Consider the following 19867-nt stretch of genomic DNA (forward strand, 5'->3'; position numbering starts at 1 on the left):
TCTTCTGATTAGCCTCCGATCTCTGATACAGTCTTTGTGACCTTGTAGGAAGAGATGGAATCTGGATGATGGGGATGGATCACTTGATAAATTGCCCTGTTCTGTTCATTCCTTCTGAAGCATCTGGCACTGGCCAGTGTCAGAAGATGGAATGCTGGGCTAGATGGACCACTGGTCTGATCCAATATGGCTGTTCGTATGATCCAGGCCTCTAGTTCCCCTTGGACAGTTAAATAAAACCCTTCATCTCTCCATCCATTGACATTATATAATCTCACTCAATTGTTCACCATTGATCCGTTCTTGTGCTTGACGGGCCGAGAGCCCAACGTCGGAATGGACTTGAGGCCCCCATGTAATAGGGGGCCTGCCTTTGGGCTGCCTGCAACCCTTGATTGGTGGAATTGTCTCTCGGATGTTACGAGCCACTCAGAGAACGGCGTTCGCCGGAACATCTTGTGGCATACTCGCGACATGTCTGAAAAGCATAAGATGCCGTCTGCGGACAATGGCCCCAGTAGTCTGTAGACCGGAGCGACCATAAACATCTGCTTTACAAATAAAGTCATTCCACTCTATGCCCAATATACAACGTTGGCATTTTATGTGGAAAGCCTCCAGCTTTGCCCACTCTGAGTGGCGCAGTCCCAATGTTTCGCAACCGTACAGCAGTACAGAGAGGATACAGGTCGATTAGATCCTGAACTTGGTTGTCGTGCGGAGATGATGTTGATTCCGTATTCATTGTAAACGACCCATGGCAGGGGCTGCAATGCCACACTCAGGCACCTAAATAAATGGCCTGAACTTTCTCAAATGCTGAATACCAAGAACTTCTCACTCGAATCTGCCGAAGCCGTGGCTGTTCAGCTCCTCTGAAAATCAATCCACTCGTTTAGATGCCTGAATATGAATGTTAGTGCCAGACTTTGGACAGTGACATAGGAAGACATTGGCCTGAGCCTATGCATGGACTCTCATCCTACAATCCAGCCCCTCAACAGATACGTCGCAGCTTCTGACTGTGAACCATTCAGCTACAATGGGGAGGCCTAGATGCTGTAAGTGAATTAACATGTAATGATAGATAGACAGATAGATAGATAGTATAAGCTATTCTTTCTACCATCTGCCGTACGGATTTGCTCTGTAGAGCTTGCTGTCCCTGTTACTCATGGGTATTTATGTTGCAGAGCCCCACATGAGAGAGGGAAGGATTTCAGGCCCAAGGCCCAAGTGGGGCAGGAAGAAGCACACGCTCACCTCAGTTGCCATCTTTGCTGAGGTAAGTTTTGTTGACTTGTTGAACTGAGATTGCAAAGCGTTGCTCAGTCCCATATTCTCACAACTGGCAGTGCCCCATATGTATGTCTGGGGCACCTTGAAATCTCATTTCTCTCACGTCTCTGTCTTCCTTCCATAACAGGATGAGTTGCAAGACAGCTGGTTCATTACATCAGCCACGGCATTATTGACCTTTTCCCTTTCTTCTGATTAGCCTCCGATCTCTGATACATTCCTTGTGACCTTGTAGGAAGAGATGGAATCTGTGCATTAGCCCTCTCATGCTATGGAGCCACGAGAAGGTTTGACAGCAGAAGTAGATGCAGTGTGGACAAATCTACAAGGGACTAACAGGTTCATGCCATATAGCAGGCCTGCACAACATACGGCCCGCGGTGGCGTGCCTGCCCGCCGACAGGAGCCAGCAATGCGGGCGGCTGAGTCCAGCTGCGGTGGCGGGGCTTTCAGGCGCCCCCCCAAACCCAATGCCGGCGCCGGCGCAAGGATATTTTTGCGCCCTCGCGCGCCACCGTCCCCCCTGCCCCAAGCGGGACATGGGGATGGAGCCCTCGCGCGCCGCCACGCCCCCAACCCCCCCCTCCCGTGCCCCAAGCGAGACACGGGGATGGAGCCCTCGCACGCTGCCGCGCCTCCACCCCCCCCTCCGCCCCAAGCGGGACACCGGGATGGAGCCCTCGCGCGCCACTGCGCCTCCCCCCGCCCCGCCCTAAGCGGGACATGGGGATGGAGCCCTCGCACGCTGCCACGACTCCACACACCCCCCCGACCCAAGCGGGACACGGGGATGGAGCCCTCGCACACTGCCACGACTGCACCCCCCCACACCCCAAGCGGGACACGGGGATAGAGCCCTCGCACGCTGCCACGCCTCCACCACCCCCCGCGCCGCAAGCGGGACATGGGGATGGAGCCCTCGCGCGCCGCCACGCCTCCACCACCGCCCGCACCGCAAGCGGGACACGGGGATGGAGCCCTCGCGCGCCGCCACGACTCCACCCCCCCCCGACCCAAGCGGGACACGGGGATGGAGCCCTCGCATGCCGCCACGCCTCCACCACCGCCCGCACCGCAAGCGGGACACGGGGATGGAGCCCGCGCACGCTGCCACACCTAGACCCCCCCCGCCCCAAGCGGGACGCGGGGATGGAGCCCTCGCACGCTGCCACGACTCCACCCCCCCCGACCCAAGCGGGACACGGGGATGGAGCCCTCGCACGCCGCCACACCTCCACCCCCCGCCCGCCCTAAGCGGGACACGGGGATGGAGCACTCGCACGCTGCCACACCTCCACCCCCCCCCCCCGCGCCGCAAGTGGGACACGGGGATGGAGCCCTCGCACGCCGCCACGCCTCCACCACCCCCCGCCCTAAGCGGGACACGGGGATGGAGCCCTCGCACGCTGCCACACCTCCACCACCCCCCGCACCCCAAGCGGGACACAGGGATAGAGTCCTCGCACGCCGCCGCGCCTCCACCTGCCCCCGCCCCAAGCGGGACATGGGGATGGAGCCCTCGCGCGCCGCCGCGCCTCCAACCCCGCCCTCCCCGGCCCCAAGCGGGACACGGAGCCCGCGCGCGCCGCTGCCCCTCCCCACTGCCCCAAGCGGGACACGGGCACGGAGTGCTCGTCCCCCCGCAGCGGGACACAGGGCTCAGCCACCGCCCCCGTCCTGAGCGCTTTTTGGCCCACCCCCCCCGGGACTCCTGCCCCATCCAACCCCCTGTGTTCCTTGATGCCCCCCCCGGGACCCCTGCCCCATCCACCCCTTTCCCTGTCCCCTGACTGCCCTCCGCCGCCCCATCCAACTCCTCTCCTGATTCCCCATCCAAACACCCCTTCTCCCTGTCCCCTGACCACCCTTGGAACCCCTGCCCCTGACTGCCTCCCACTGCCCCATCCAAACCCTGCTCCTTCCTGACTGCCCCCCGGGACCCTTGCCCCCATTCAATCCCCCTGTTCCCTGCCATCTGACCGCCCCGACCCCTATCCACCCCCCCACCACCTCCCTGAACTCCCCTGCCCTCTATCCAACATCCCCTCCCTGCTTCCTTACCGTGCTGCCTGGAGGTGGCTGACGGCGCTACAGCCGCGCCACTGGGCTGGAGCCGGGCCACACTGCCACCGCGCAGTGCCTGGAGCACCGGGTCAGTCTGAGCTTGCAGCCCCCCTGCTTCCCGCGAATCAGCTGTTCGTGCAGGAAGCCTGGGAGGGCTGAGAAGCAAGAGGCGGCTTCGCGCTCAGGCCCAGGGAGGCGGAGCGGAGGTGAGCTGGGGCGGGGAGCGGTTCCCGTGCGCGCCCCTCCCCCCGGGTTACCTGCTGTGGTGCGGACGGCTCCCCCCACCCCAGCTCACCTCCGCTCCGTCTCCGCCTCCCTGGGCTTGAGCGCGAAGCCGCTGCTTGCCTCTCTGCCCTCCCAGGCTTCCCGCGCGAACAGCTGATTCGCGGGAAGCGGAGGGGGAGGCGGAGAAGCGGGGCGGAGTGTTCAGAGGCGGAGGCGGAGCGGAGGTGAGCTGGGGCCGGGGTGCGGGGTGGAGAGCTGGAGCACCCATGGGGTTGGCTCCTAAGGCGCCACTTTTGGATAATGTGCTCACGGGGAGCAGCCGCTCCCTCTGCTCCCCCCCAGCTACGGTCCTGGTCACTTCAACTTACCGGTTGTTAAATTTAGAAGCCCTTTTAGAACCGGTCCCGCGCAGGACAACTGGTTCTAAAAGGGCTTCTAAATTTAACAACCGGTTCCCGCGAACCGGCTCCCGCTCACCACTGGAGACTCCCCTTGCCGCTCTCACCTTAGGAGCCAGAGACCTCCCAGCAGGGCTGGTGAGTGCGGCCAGGGAAGGGGGAAGGGTGTGGTGGAGTGAGTGTCTGGGAGGTGTGCGGGGGGTGCTCGGCTGTGAGGGTGTGGAGGGCGCTGGGCAGTGGGGGAGGTTTGTGTGTTTTGGGGTGCTAGTCAGTGGGGGCCTGTTGGGGGATGCTGGGCAGTGACAGAGATCTGTGTGTGTCAGGGCACTGGGGGTCTGTGTGGGGCATTGTTTAGTTGTGGTGGTGGGGCTGTGGGGAAGGGCACTGGGAGGGAGGGAGGAGAAATCTGTGTGTATTGGGAAACTAGCGAGTGGGGTTTTTTTCTTTTACCTTAATTATACTATCTTAGGAGCCCGCTATAACATAGTACCAAGGTTCAATACAAAGTCATATCAAAGTTATACAAAAATGCATAATGCAGAGAGTTATCTACAACTGCATTGATTGACTGCTGTGTGCAGTAATATAGTGACCCCTGGACCTAAAGGCTTCCACACGCCGTCAGTGCCTTGCTAGTGTGCCATGCGCCGTGAGATATCTCTTCTCTTTGTGTGTGACTGTGAGTGTTTCCCTTGTGTGTGAATTTATTCAACAAAATCTTGAGCTTCATAATGGATACCATGAGTGAAAAGAAAAAGAGAAAAATAGAATCAGAGCACAGAGTTTTCAACATTGAATGGACGAATAAATACTTATGTACTATTTCCAAAGACAAAATACTGTGCCTCGTGTGTCGTGAAACGTTAGCCGTTCCGAAAGAATACAACCTTCGGTGGCACTTTGAAACTAAGCATCCCAATCTCGCCAAATTGAGCCCAAATGAAAAAATAATTAAAGTAGCCAGTTTAGCGAAAAACCTTAGTAGAGAACAGCAAATTTTCAAGAAAGTGAGCACTGAGAACGATACAGTTACTAAAGTAAGCTTTAAAATTTCTAAGGAAATTGCTGCTGCTGGGAAATGCTTCACAGAAGGCGAGTTATTAAAAAAGCCTGTAGGTCCAGGGGTCACTATATTACTGCACCCAGCAGTCAGTCAATGTAGTTGTAGATAACTCTCTGCATTATGCATTTTTGTATAACTTTGATATGACTTTGTATTGAACCTTGGTACTATGTTATAGCGGGCTCCTAAGATAGTATAATTAAGGTAAAAGAAAAATTTCTTCTGTGCAAATTTTTGAAGCAGAGTTCAAATTTGTGTGCCATGAGGCAAATGTGCCCAAGTGAGTAAAATGCTTATATATTTAAAAAGTTTTAATTTGCAATTTGTGTCAATTTATATGGGTTTTCAGATAGAGACATCATAAGTAAAAAAAGAAAAACAAAAGTTTGTGTTTTAAATTGAAAATTTTCCTAAAAAATATCAATAAATGATTATCAGCCAAGAATAAGATATGTAATTACAAATGCATTTTAATTTCTTTATTGGTCGAAATGTCAAAGACTGCTAAACTAACCTTACTGTTTTTCCCTGCGATCTTTTTCATTTGCCCATTCAATATAAATTCTGTCCAAATCTATCAGTCCTCAATCCAGCTGGTAACTCTTAATACACATCAGCACCCCACATAGAACCCCCCACTCGCTAGTTTCCCAGTACACACAGATTTCTCCTCCCTCCCTCCCAGTGCCCTTCCCCACAGCCCCACCACCACAACTAAACAATGCCCCACACAGACCCCCAGTGCCCTGACACACACAGATCTTTGAGTGGGAGTTCCATTGGAGGAGAAGGTACCTGTATTTGCATCTGTCTTTGTATTGCTTGTATGTGTAGAGGCCTGTAGGGGCAGCGTGCTGGGCGGGCAGCTGAGCCCTGATTAGGGGGTGGAGCTTGGCTGAGGAGAGGGCCTATAAAAGCGGCCACCCAGCCAGGCAGCGGCAACAGCTGCGAGCAGCGGCACAGGGCTGCTAACGGGAGTTTGAGTGGGAGTTCCATTGGAGGAGGTGGAAGGGGAGGCAGGAGGGCGTGGTGCCCTGTGTGCTGTGTTTCCCCAGGTGCAGAGGGCACAGCTGAGCAGGCGGGCCCAGGCAACAGCAGCCATGAGCCAAGCCGCAGGTGACACAATGCAGATGATTGCATGCGGCAGCTGCGGTATGTACATGGTCCTAGCAGCGGTACCTGAACAGAGGTATGTGTGCATGAAATGCCGCCTAATAGAACTGCTGGAAGAAAAGATCTGAGGCTTGGAGATGCAGGTAGATACCCTGATAGAGTTTAGAAGGGGGTTCGAGCACCTGATGGAGCAAAGGCAAGTGGGGGCTGAAGGGGAATGCTCAGGGGCACAGGTGGTAGCAGGGGCTAAGACCTGTGAGGGGGGAATGCCGGGGGGAGAACAAGGGCAGTGGAAGCATGTGACTGTGAGAAGCAGGCAAAGGAAAAGGAGGGCCAGTGAAGGAGAAATAGAGCTCAGGAACAGGTTTGGGTGTTTGGAGAACGAGGAAGGGGGGCAACAGGTGGTAACTGAAGGGAGCAGGGTGAGGAAAAAGAGATGAGCAGCTAGTCCCATAGAAAGAGGGGAGGAGTTGATGGAGACAGCACCAATTCTGGGCCCCGGGAGGATACAGGATGACGTAAGGGGGACTATAAGGGAAAATAGGAATGGACAGGGATTGCAACTAGAGGGAACAGGGGATAGATTAGTAGATCGCACTGCCACCAGGCAAAGGCAAGTGTACGTGATTGGGGACTCCTTACTGAGGAGGTTGGACAGGCCTGTAACCAGGGCGGACCCAGAGAACAGAAGGTTGTGCTGTCTCCCGAGCGCTAAGATACGGGATGTGGACTTGTGGCTGAAAAGCATCCTAAAAGGAGCAGGCAAGAACCCCTTGATCATCCTTCATGTAGGAACAAATGATACGGCTAGGTTCTCGTTAGAGAGAATCAAGGGAGATTATGCCAGGCTGGGGAAGACGCTTAAGGAATTCGAGGCTCAGATCATCTTCAGTGGGATTCTGCCTGTTCCTAGAGAAGGGCAGTAAAAGGGTGAAAGGATTGTGATGACAAATAGTTGGCTAAGGGAGTGGTGCTATAAAGAGGGCTTTGGGATGTATGGCCACTGGGAGGCTTTCGGGGACAGAAAACTGTTCTCACGGGACGGACTTCACCTGAGTAGGGAAGGAAATAGACTTCTGGGAGGGAGGCTGGCTCATCTCATCAAAAGAGCTTTAAACTAGGAATTTGGGGGAGACGGTTGGGAGATGTCCAGTTAATCTCCACACCAGACTATAACATTGAGAGGGAGGACAATGAGATAAGAACAGATACAGCCAGGGGGAAGAGATTGGACATAAGGATGGGGGGGGTGGATACCAGACTAATGGGTCATACTAGCAGTACGGTGTCCATATCAAATGGGAGAACGAATGTGAGAGAGGCCAAAAGGCATAAATTAAGATGTTTATACACCAATGCGAGAAGCCTAGGTAACAAAATGGAGGAATTGGAGCTCCTGGTCCGAGAAATGAAACTGGATATCGTAGGAATAACTGAAACGTGGTGGAATAGTAGTCATGACTGGAGTACAGGTATGGAAGGGTATGTGCTGTTTAGGAACGACCGGATCAAAGGTAAAGGTGGGGGAGTAGCATTGTATGTCAATAATGAGGTAAACTGTAAAGAAATAATAAGCGATGGAATGGATAAGACGGAGTCTGTCTGGGCATTACTCACATTGGGTAAAAGAACTACTAGAGCCTCCCCTGGGATAGTGCTTGGGGTGTGCTATAGACCGCCGGAAATAGCCTGGATACGGACAGAGAGCTCATTAACGTTTTTAGGGAAGTAAATACTAATAGGAACTGTGTAATCATGGGAGACTTTAACTTCCCAGATATAGATTGGGGAACAAATGCTAGTAACAATAATAGGGCTCAGATTTTCCTACACGTAATAGCTGATGAATTCCTTCATCAAGTAGTTGCTGAACCGACGAGGGGGGATGCCATTTTAGATTTGGTGCTGGTGAGTAGTGTGGACCTCGTTGAGGAAATGGTTGTAGGGGACAACCTTGGCTCAAGTGATCATGAGCTAATTCAGTTTGAACTAAATGGAAAGATTAACAGAATTAAATCGGAGACTAAGGTTTACGATTTCAAAAGGGCTAACTTTAATAAATTAAGGAGACTGGTTAGGGAAGTGGATTGGACGGTGGAAGGCGCCTGGGATTATTTCAAGTTGAAGTTGCAGGAGCTGTCAGAGGCGTGTATCCCAAGAAAGGGAAAACGGTTCGTAGGCAGGAGATTTAGACCGAGCTGGATGAGCAAGCATCTCAGAGGGGTCATTAAGAAAAAACAGGAAGCGTACAGGGAGTGGAAGAGGGGGGGGATCAGCAAAGAAACCTACCTTATTGAGGTCAGAGCATGTAGAGATGGAGTGAGAAAAGCAAAAAGCCGAGTAGAGTTGGACCTTGCGAGGGGAATTAAAACCAATAGTAAGAGCTTTTATAGCCATATAAATAGGAAGAAAACAAAGAAAGAAGAAGTGGGACCGCTTAAGACTGTAGATGGAGTGGAGATTAAGGATAATCTAGGCATGGCACAATATCTAAATGAATATTTTGCATCGGTATTTAATGAGGCTAATGAAAGGCTGAGGAATAGTAGAAGCGAGATGGATGGGAATAAAGGAGTGGGGATTGACATTATCGTATCCGAGGTAGAAGCCAAACTCGAACAGCTTAACGGGACTAAATCGGGCGGACCGGATGATCTTCATCCGAGAATATTAAAAGAACTGGCGCGGGAAATTGCAAGCCCGTTAGCGATAATTTTTAATGAATCCATAAACTCGGGGGTGGTACCGTTTGACTGGAGAATAGCTAATGTGGTTCCTATTTTCAAGAAGGGGGAAAAAAAGTGACCCGGGTAACTACAGGCCTGTTAGTCTAACATCTGTAATATGCAAGGTCTCGGAAAAAATTTTGAAGGAGAAAGTAGTTAAGGACCTTGAGGTCAATGCCAATTGGGACAAATTACAACACAGTTTTACGAAAGGTAGATCGTGCCAAACCAACCTGATCTCCTTCTTTGAGAAAGTAACAGATTTTTTAGATAAAGGAAATGCAGTGGATCTAATATACCTCGATTTCAGTAAAGCGTTTGATACGGTACCGCATGAGGAATTATTGGTTAAATTGGAAAAGATGGGGATCGATATGAAAATCCAGAGGTGGATAAGGAACTGGTTAAAGGGGAGACTGCAGCGGGTCGTACTAAAAGGTGAACTGTCAGGTTGGAGGGAGGTTACCAGTGGAGTTCCTCAAGGTTCGGTTTTCGGTCCAATTTTATTTAATCTATTCATTACTGACCTTGGAACCAAATGTAGGAGTGGGCTGATAAAGTTTGCGGATGACACAAAGTTGGGAGGTATTGCCAATTCGGAGAAGGATCGGGATATTCTGCAGGGAGATTTGGATGACCTTGTAAACTGGAGTAATAGTAATAAGGTGAAATTTAATAGTGAGAAGTGTAAGGTTATGCATTTAGGGATAACTAACAAGAATTTTAGTTGTAAGCTGGGGACGCATCAGTTGGATGTAACGGAAGAGGAGAAGGACCTCGGAGTCCTGGTTGATCGCAGGATGACTATGAGTCGGCAATGTGACGTGGCCATGAAAAAAGCTAATGCGGTCTTGGGATGCATTAGGCAAGGTATTTCTAGTAGGGATAAGGAGGTGCTGGTTTCGTTATACAAGGCACTGGTGAGACCTCATTTGGAGTACTGTGTGCAGTTCTGGTCTCCCATGTTTAAAATGGATGAAATCAAACTGGAACGGGTACAAAGAAGGGCCACTAGGATGATCCGAGGAATGGAAAATCTGCCGTATGAAAGGAGACTCGAGGAGCTCGGTTTGTTTACCTTAACCAAAAGAAGGCTGAGGGAGGATATGATTGCTCTCTTTAAATATATCAGAGGGATAAATACCAGGGAGGGAGAGGAATTATTTCAGCTCAGTACTAATGTGGACACTAGAACGAATGGATATAAACTGGCCGTCGGGAAATTTAGGCTTGAAATTAGACGACGGTTTCTAACCATCAGAGGGGTGAAGTTTTGGAACAGCCTTCCAAGGGAAACAGTGGGGGCGAAAGACCTCTCTGGCTTTAAGATTAAGCTTGATAAGTTTATGGAGGGGATGGTTTGATGGGAAACAGTGATTTTAGTCAATAGGTCAATAACAATGGTCAATGATGGGATATTAAAAGTTACTACAGAGAACTTTTCCAGGAGGTCTGGCTAGAGAATCTTGCCCGCATGCTCGGGGTTCAGCTGATCACCATATTTGGGGTCAGGAAGGAATTTTCCTCCAGGGTAGATTGGCAGAGGCCCTGGAGGTTTTTCGCCTTCCTCCGCAGCATGGGGCAGGGGTCACTTGCTGGAGGATTCTCAGCGACTTGAAGTCTTTAAATAATGATTTGGGGAGTTCAACAGCTAAGTCAAGGGAGAGAATTCTTCCAGGAGTGGGGGGTTCAGGTTTTGTGGCCCGCATCATGCGGGAGGTCAGACTAGATGGTCATAATGGTCCCTTCTGACCTTAGAGTCTATGAGTCTATGACATCTCCCTCACTGCCCAGCACCCCCCAACAGGCCCCCACTGCCTAGCACCCCAAAACACACAAACCTCCCCCACTGCCCAGCGCCCTCCACACCCTCAAAGCCCAGCACCCCCCGCACACCTCCCAGACACTCACTCCACCACACCCTTCCCCCTTCCCTGGCCGCACTCACCAGCCCTGCTGGGAGGTCTCTGGCTCCTAGGGTGAGAGCGGCAAGGGGAGTCTCCAGTGGTGAGCGGGAGCCGGTTCGCGGGAACCGGTTGTTAAATTTAGAAGCCCTTTTAGAACCAGTTGTCCTGCGCGGGACCGGTTCTAAAAGGGCTTCTAAACTTAACAACCGGTAAGTTGAAGTGACCAGGACCGTAGCTTGGTGGGAGCAGAGGGAGCGGCTGCTCCCCCTGAGCACATTATCCAAAAGTGGCGCCTTAGGAGCCGACCCCATGGGTGCTCCAGCTCTCCGCCCCGCTCCCCGGCCCCAGCTCACCTCCGCTCCGCCTCCGCCTCTGAACACTCCGCCCCGCTTCTCCCCCTCCCCCCCCGCTTCCCGCGAATCAGCTGTTCGCGCGGGAAGCCTGGGAGGGCAGAGAAGCAAGCGGCGGCTTCGCGCTCAAGCCCAGGGAGGCGGAGACGGAGCGGAGGTGAGCTGGGGTGGGGGGAGCCATCCACGCCACAGCAGGTAACCTGGGGAGAGGGGCGCCCAGGGGAACCGCTCCCCGCCCCAGCTCACCTCCGCTCCGCTTCCCTGGGCTTGAGTGCGAAGCCGCCGCTTGCTTCTCAGCCCTCCCAGGCTTCCTGCACGAACAGCTGATTCGCGGGAAGCGGGGGGGGCTGCAAGCTCAGACTGACCCGGTGCTCCAGGCACTGCGCGGTGGCAGTGTGGCCCGGCTCCAGCCGAGCGGCGCGGCTGTAGTACCGCCAGCCACCTCCAGGCAGCGCGGTAAGGGAGCAGGGAGGGGGTATTGGATAGAGGGCAGGCGAGTTCAGGGGGGTGGTGGAGGGGTGGATAGGCGTCGGGGCGGTCAGATGGCAGGGAACAGGGGGATTGAATGGGGGCAAGGGTCCCGGGGGGCAGTCAGGAAGGAGCAGGGTTTGGATGGGGCAGTGGGAGGCAGTCAGGGGCAGGGGTTCCAAGGGTGGTCAGGGCACAGGGAGAAGGGGTGTTTGGATGGGGAATCAGGAGAGGAGTTGGATGGGGCGGCGGAGGGCAGTCAGGGGACAGGGAAGGGGGTGGATGGGGCAGGGGTCCCGGGGTGGGCATCAAGGAACGCGGGGGGTTGGATGGGGCAGGAGTCCCGGGGGGGGTGGGCCAAAAAGCCTCAGGACGGGGGCGGTGGCTGAGCCCTGTGTCCCGCTGGGGGGGGGAGAGGCGAGCGCTCCGTGCCCGTGTTCCGCTTGGGGCAGTGGGGAGGGGCAGCAACACGCGCGGGCTCCGTGTCCCGCTTGGGGCCGGGGGGGGCGTGGAGGCGCGGTGGCGCCCGAGGGCTCCATCCCCGTGTCCCACATTGCTGGCTCCTGTCGGCGGGCAGGCACGCCACCAGGAGCTGCCCCAGGAAGCGTCGCCACGCCAGCCTCGGGACTTTGTGTGCGGGGGTTTATAATCCCCCCGCGGGCCGCACAGTGAGCCCCCACGCGCTGCATGCGGCCCACGGGCTGTATGTTGTGCAGGCCTGGTCTTGTGGCATAGTCGCGACATGTCTGAAAAGCATAAGACGCCATCTGCGGATAATGGCCCCAGTAGTCTGTAGACTGGAGCGACCATAAACATCTGCTTTACAAATGAAGTCATTCCACTCTATGCCCAATATACAACGTTATAGTGGCCCAGTCCCAGTGTTTCGCAACCGTTCAGCAGTACAGAGAGGATACAGCTCGATTAGATCCTGAACTTGGTTGTCGTGCCGAGATGATGTTGATTCCGTATTCTTTGTAAACGACCCATGGCAGCGGCTGCAATGCCACACTCAGGCACCTAAATAAATGGCCTGACCTTTCTCAAATGCTGAATACCAAGAACTTCTCACTCGAATCTGCTGAAGCCGTGGCTGTTCAGCTCCTCTGAAAATCAATCCACTCGTCTAGATGCCTGAATATGAATGTTAGTGCCAGACTTTGGACAGTGACATAGGAAGACATTGGCCTGAGCCTATGCATGGACTCTCATCCTACAATCCAGCCCCTCAACAGATACATCACAGCTTCTGACTGTGAACCATTCAGCTACAATGGGGAGGCCTAGATGCTGTAAGTGAATTAACATGTAATGATAGATAGACAGATAGATAGATAGTATAAGCTATTCTTTCTACCATCTGCCATACGGATTTGCTCTGTAGGGCTTGCTGTCCCTGTTACTCATGGGTATTTATGTTGCAGAGCCCCACATGAGAGAGGGAAGGATTTCAGGCCCAAGGCCCAAGTGGGGCAGGAAGAAGCACACGCTCACCTCAGTTGCCTTCTTTGCTGAGGTAAGTTTTGTTGACTTGTTGAACTGAGATTGCAGAGCGTGGCTCAGTCCCATATTCTCACAACTGGCAGTGCCCCGTATGTATGTCTGGGGCACCTTGCATCCTCATTTCTTGACCTGTAAGTGGGGTGGCCTGGGGTTTATGTAAAAGGCAGGGATTGTGTTGAAACCATAATCATCCAGATACTTCTGAGGAAATCCCTCTGGAACAGTGGAAATAGCGCAGCATTCGGCCATCAGTCCCTCGGTAATTTCCCAGATTGTGACTGCGTTTGATTTCCCGTGAGACGTCTTGAAAACTGCTCTCTTTGTTGAGAGGCTGAACCTCTGAAAATTCGCCCTGGAGAATGTAAGCATTGACAGGAGAGCCGTTGTGTTGATTCCCTAGGGCGCACTGTCCAGCACGCCGGCAGACAGACCCAGATCAGAAGGCCTGGACTTGGTACGTGAACGTAAGTAATATCCTTGGTTAGTGCAGTGAGGAAGCAGAGGTCCCAGGGTGTGGGTCAAGGAGATGGCAATGGGGACGCAGAGGCCCTGTCATGGCACCAATGGGGTCTAATTTGTACTGTGTGCTTTGGTCATCCACTGTGTGATGATCCTCTTCTGTAATGGGCGCCATCGGCCTGTTGTAATGGCTCCAACACCACCCTCCTCCCAGCCTCAGGAGAGGGAGGTGTTCCCAAGGGAGAGGGGGCATGGCTGCGGCATCCCCGAGGCTTCTCTGCTTTATGCTGGGGGCTGGCCCAGTGGCCAGATGGCCTCCAAGTTGGTGGGGGTGGTGCACAAAAGCGGCTTTCAGGCACATTCCCACGCAGCTGCCAGGATCTGCACTGAGCCTAGGATCTGCAGAACCATATCACAGGCTGGGCCTCAAGGCTGGCAGGTTGGCAGATGCTGCACTGAGCAGCAGAGGTACTCTGTATCCTGAGTCAGGAAGCTTTTCTGCTGCTTCGCTGACCAGAGGAGCCTGGTAGTTAAATGAGGCAGGAAGATACACCTGGTTAATGCAAAGACACAGATGGAGCCCTGGAAGCCCGTATTTCCTGGTGTTTAGTCAAAGAAGATCAGGCCAGGGCAATATGACTTGACAGTCCTCAGCAAGGACTCATCAGAGAGACCCTCAGATGTAAAGAGGGAGGAGGTGGGGGATATTGGGTACAAACTCCCCAGATCCAGTTCCTTAGTCCGGGATCTGAGTGAGGGTGAGACCAGCCCGTCAATCAAAGGAAATAGTGGACAGTGAGATGGTTATAGGCTAAGCCTAGAGATGCAGGAATGAGTCCAACCCCTCTTTGTTCATGGTGGCCTGATCCAAACAAAGCTCACGGAAGTCAGTCTCTCTGTTGTCTTTAATGGGCTTTGGCCCAGGCCCATGGAGAAGGGAATGTGTTCTTTGAGCCTACAAAGGACAGAGCAGAGACCATTTCCGTCATTAACAGTGTGATGATTGAGCTGGAATAAAGCGAATCCAGGGTTCCCCTTTCTCTGCTGCTGCTAAACTTCTTTTTCCCTTGTTGATCCCCCAACACACGAACTGCTGGGCACCGCCAAAGTCCACAAACAGGAGAAAAGAGGGAGGAGCAGCATCCGCCTGCTAAAATTCATGGCTGAGGACGGACCAAGTAACCTTTGACCCCGACTAGCTCATTATGCGTTCCACAGGGGACCCTTATTACATAACAGTACAGTGATTGGCCAGCCCCAGGCTGGCAGGAGAAACCCAGAGCACAGCAACCTCTGTCCTCATGACTGAAATGGGCTAGTGCCACTAGACTGGGCCATGCCTCCTTCACCTCTATTACGCAGCAGTAAGGGTGTGAATCACAGCAAGGAGATCAAAGCTCTGTAGAGTTAGAGACAAGCTCTCTGCTCGCCACCTTTCAGATGGCAATTCTCACCCCTCCCCCACCCCCACCCTCACCCCTACCCCCACCCTCCCACACACACACACACATTTACAGAGGAGACTCTAGACAAAATACAGCAAAGGGCAAAATAACTGGTCCCTGGACTGTGGGAGGAGAGTTATGGGCAGGGAGTGAGGGAGCTGACGGCAAGGAGAAGGCTCCGGGCGAGTGTGATCACGGTGATCAGTGAGCCTATGGGAGTTATTCACATTCTCAGGAGGCCAGGACAATTGCTTAAAAGTAAGACAGGAAAGCTGGAGGCAAGACCACGCTAACCATGAAAGCAGGTTTGCCTGGCACGGGGACAGTCCAGCTCGCAGCGTAGTTCTACAGTCGCTCTGGACTGACTCTGGCTCTTGTCCCCACTGAGTCTCCCACCCCAGCCACCATGCGCACATGAGCCCAGGGCGATTCTGAGGAAACCCCTATTTTCTGAACAACGGCTTCAGGAAGGACCTGGCTGGCTGGGAAAGCGCAGAGCACTACAGAGCCGGCTGGGCCCTTCATGTTTTTCAGCCTGTCAGCATATTGGATTCAGACTAATTCTCAGGCTGAACTCTATTTAGAACAGGTACCTTTGTTCCTTCCTGTGCTAACGTTACTCCGCTTTGGGGGAGAATAAGGACAGAGGCCTATTAGAGATCTGTAGAAAGCCCATCTGGGAGACAGATTCTTCCACAGCTGCTACTGTGGGATTCTGACAGCTTCCTCTGACCCATCGGGTGCTGGCTGCTCTCAGAGATGGGGTCCTGGACTGGATGGAACTCAAGTTTTGATTCAGGCTGCTAATGCCTATAGCTAGTCCTTCACCAGTCAGTACCAGACTCCAAGAACCAGCTCCTCGGATGGTGCAAATTGGCTTAGCGCTACGGACGGCAATGGAGCTCTGCAAATTCCCACCAGCTGAGGATCTCTAGCCCTGCAGCATCAGTGACTCAGGACACTGGAGTGTGTTGGCCGAGGCTCTGAAATGATCATGGCAGTGAGAGATGGGCTCAGACTGGAAACCCCAAACCCAGCACTGGTGGACTTGGGGACGCTGAGATCTGGATCCGGAGCCAGAGCTGAACGACGTGGCTTGGGGCAGTCGCTGATTACAATAACCCCTGGTGTGTAGCTGGGCTGTGTGCACTGCCCACTGGGTTCCCAACTGCAGGATTTGACTAGTAGCCTTTTAAAAAAAAAAGTTTTGAGGTGCAGAAGGACAAGGAAAAATGTGACACCCTGTCCCAGACCCTGAGCTATTTCTGTGGTACAGGGGTCCCTTTACGAACACAGCAGCCATCTCCATACAGCAGCTAACAACAAAAAAAGCTTCCATGATCCTTAAATCCTGACCCTGTCCCTCTTCCATCCTGCACTGTCCTTTATTACACAAAGGCCTTGTCTACACTTACGTCAGCACGTAGGGTGCGTGTAGCTACACGTGAAAGGCTGTGGTAGGGAGGGCAGCCAGGCTCAGCTTGGGGAGCTGTCGGTGCCGTTCCGCACTGCCTCCCCCCACCAGAGCCTTTCCCCACTGGAATCTTTCACTGCTGTGGGGAAAGGCTCTGGCAGCGGGGAAGGGGCAGGACTCTACCCTACTAAATATAGCAGCGTAGACACGGGAGGCCCTGCATGGGCAGGTAGGGTGCATAGCCATAGGGTTCAAGCGTCCCTTTACTTGCCTTAGCCAGGCCTCACCATCTACACTGCTGTTACACCCGTGCTAGCAGGGTCGAAATAGCCCCAAGTGTAGACCTACCCAAAGCAACCACCTCTGTTCCTGGAGTCCTAATTGACTGCGCTTGAAGAGGCTTGGGGATTGCAAAGGAAGGCAGGGTCCAAGTTAACACCCTAGCCCAGCAGCAGCCCCTCTGGTGGGAATTCGTCCTGGGCTCACTGCAAGGAAACAGTTCCCCCTTAGTTAGGACTTTGTATTGTTCTTCCAAAAAAAGTAAGGTAGAAACTAGTCATGTAAGCCACTCCCCACAGGGTGGCGCTGATGCTCTGCCTCCCCTACGTTTTTCTCCTCTTAGGTCCCTTTGCAGCGAATCAGATTATGGCCGGTCTCTGTGCCCATTGATGCAGTCTGAGTAGCAGGAGCCCTTCAGCCCCACGGTGACATGGGCTGTTATGTGTTTGAATGATTAATCCTTCCTCTTCCTATTCCAGGCCAGAAGGGCTGAGGTGCTGTTTCCCGAGGAGCTGTTCCAGGACTAGCGAGGTAAGCACAGACACGGGCCGTGCACTACAGCTCTAGGTACACCCAGGAGCGCCGCCAGCGTTTTTGCCGCCCTAGGTGGCGGAAGGTCCTGCCCCCGAAATGCCGCCCCCGACAGGCGGCAGAAGGTCCCGCCCCCGAAATACCGACGACAACGGGGGCAGCCGAAGATCCGGCCGCTGAGGTCGCCGCCCCCCAAATGTTAGCGCCCAAGGCAACCGCCTAGGTTGCCTAATGGGTTGTGCCGGCCCTGGGTACACCCCTGTAACCCTAGAGGGGCAGGAAACATGGTCCTTTCAGGTGGAAACGATGGTCGTTTTAATATGAGTGTCGAGTGTTTAGATGCAAGCTGGATGGCTAGAAACAGAGAGTTTGGAAGATCAATATATAGCTGAAGATCATTGCTTTTATTGTGGTTTTTTCCCCCTCTCATAGGAGCCTTTCCAAGCGTCACAGAAGGACGGGCCAGAGTTAACACGGCATCGAGTTGTTTGTTGCATAATAAAGCTGCTGCTGATTTCCAAGTGTGTGCGGCCAAGTTTCCTCACTGCGCACTAGGCTGCGTGTAGCCATGTGACTGAGATGTCGGCCTTCTCTTTTCTGGGCACTGCAACTTTAATAGTAGAGGAATCTTGCTGGCTGCAAGCATCCTGGCTAGGGTTCCCAGGTGTCCGGTTTTCGACCAGAACACCCGCTCGAAAAGGGACCCTGGCGGCTCCGGTCAGCACTGCTGCCTGGGCTGTCAAAAGTCCGGTTGGCGTGGGGCTGGCAGGCTCCCTACCTGGCTCCGTGCGTCTCCCCGCAAGCAGCGACATGTCCCTCGGCTCCTAGATGGAGGGACGGCCGCAGCCCCATGCACAGCCCCCACCCCGAGCGCTGGCTCCGCATCTCCCATTGCCTGGGTGGAGACAGCGTGCAGAGCTGCCTGACTGCGCCTCCGCCTAGGAGCCAAGGGACATGTCGCCCTTTCCCTGGAACCGGCTGAGGTAAACACCACCTGGAGCCCGCACTCCAAAACCCCTCCTGCACCCCAACCCCCTACCCCAGCCCTGAGCCTCCCCTGCACCCCAAGCCCCTCATCCCCAGCTCCACCCCAGAGCCCGCACCCCTAGCCGGAGCCCTCGCCTCCCCCCCCGCATTCCAACTGCCTGCCACAGCACTGAACCCCTTCCCCCACCCGTCATCCCCAGCCCCACCCCAGAGCCCACACCCCCAGCTGGAGCCCTAACCTCCTCCCGCACCCCAACCCCCTGCCCCAGCCCTGAACCCCATCCCGCACCCAAACTCTTTCCTGAAACCCACGCCCCACCCCCTGCCGCAACTTGGACCCCCCTCCTGCACTCCAAACTCCTCGTCACCAGCCCGGAGCCCACACCCCCAGCTGGAGCCCTCACCCTCACACCCCAACCTCCTGCCCCAGCCTGGATCCATCTCCCACACCCGGAACCCCTCATTTCTGGCCCCAGTCCAGAACCTGCACCCCAACCCCAAAGCCAATGTCCCCTCCAACACCCCAACCTCCTGCCTCAGCCCAGACCCCTCCCACACTCCGAACCTCTCATCCCTGGCCCCACTCCAGAGCCCACACCCCCAGCCGAAGCCCTCACCCCCTCCCACTCCCCAACCACCTGCCCCAGCCCGGTGAAAATGAAGGAGTGAAGTGAGGGTGGGGGAGAGCGAGTGACAGAGGGCGGGGGGAATGGAGTGAGCGGGGGTGGGGCCTCGGAGACGGGGCGGGGCAGGGCCTCGGTGATGGGGTGACAATGGAAGGGGCCTTGGAGAAGGGTTAGGGTAGGGGTGTTGGGTTTTGTGTGATTAGAAAGTCAGCAGCCCTAACGCTGACTTTCAGGGGCAGGGGGCAAAGCCGGGGGGCCTGCTGTAGTCTGATCAATGGCTGGAGTTCCAAGTGGTGCCTGTTGGCTCACAGTGGAGCAAGTTCAGCCTTTCCTTTCGAAAACTCAGCCGGGCATTTTGAAGGAGAATCTCAGCTTTCTTCTTCCTTTCTTTCAAGTGAGTCGTTCTAGATTTTATGGCTGTGGGTAAATACTTGAAAATGTGAACTCCAAAGGCTCAAAAACCAGAGAGCAAATCATTTATTGATTTATTAACCTCATGATTTGGGGGGACATGACATGATTTTTGAACATGGGGTGTTGGCCCTACTGCCTCTGCGTCTAACCGTTGGCAGGGGGAAAGGTACTTCCTCCTCGTGGGTTGCCAATTTAGGTTGGACGTATTCCTGAACGTTTCATAACATGACATAATCCTTAATTAAAGATTAATCTTGAATTCATGGAGACACCAAGCCAATCCTGGAGGCTTGGCAACCCTACCTGCAGCACAAGCCGCCTTCTCTCAAGAAGAAACACCTACAAGCGACGTCCCCCAGCTCTGCCCACTCTCTGTTTTCTTGCTCCATTTTATCATTCTGTCTTCATCACAAATCACCCTTTCCCCTGCCCTGTGGGTCATTCTATCTGTTCCTCTTCCTTGCGTGTCTCTCTCCCTCCATCTTTGTTCCTCGTTCTCTGGTCCCACCTGTTTCCTCCCTCCCTTGTTCTCTACCTCATCTTCTGCTTTGCCCACCCTTGATTCATCTCCTACCTAGAAATTTAGCCAGGAGAGT

The 19867-nt window shown here is 54.1% G+C and overlaps 1 long non-coding RNA gene across 1 annotated transcript; it reads left to right on the forward strand.

Moving 5' to 3' along the window:
- The first annotated feature begins 12147 nt into the window (after positions 1 to 12147).
- Positions 12148 to 17754, forward strand: LOC135978683 (uncharacterized). Its single transcript, XR_010596059.1, has 4 exons — positions 12148 to 13129; positions 13517 to 13580; positions 17193 to 17244; positions 17677 to 17754. It is a non-coding gene; the product is annotated as an uncharacterized LOC135978683 (long non-coding RNA).
- The last annotated feature ends 2113 nt before the right edge of the window (positions 17755 to 19867 follow it).

Source organism: Chrysemys picta, unplaced genomic scaffold (assembly GCF_011386835.1).
Source record: "Chrysemys picta bellii isolate R12L10 unplaced genomic scaffold, ASM1138683v2 scaf392, whole genome shotgun sequence".
In the NCBI taxonomy this organism is placed as follows: Eukaryota; Metazoa; Chordata; order Testudines; family Emydidae; genus Chrysemys; species Chrysemys picta.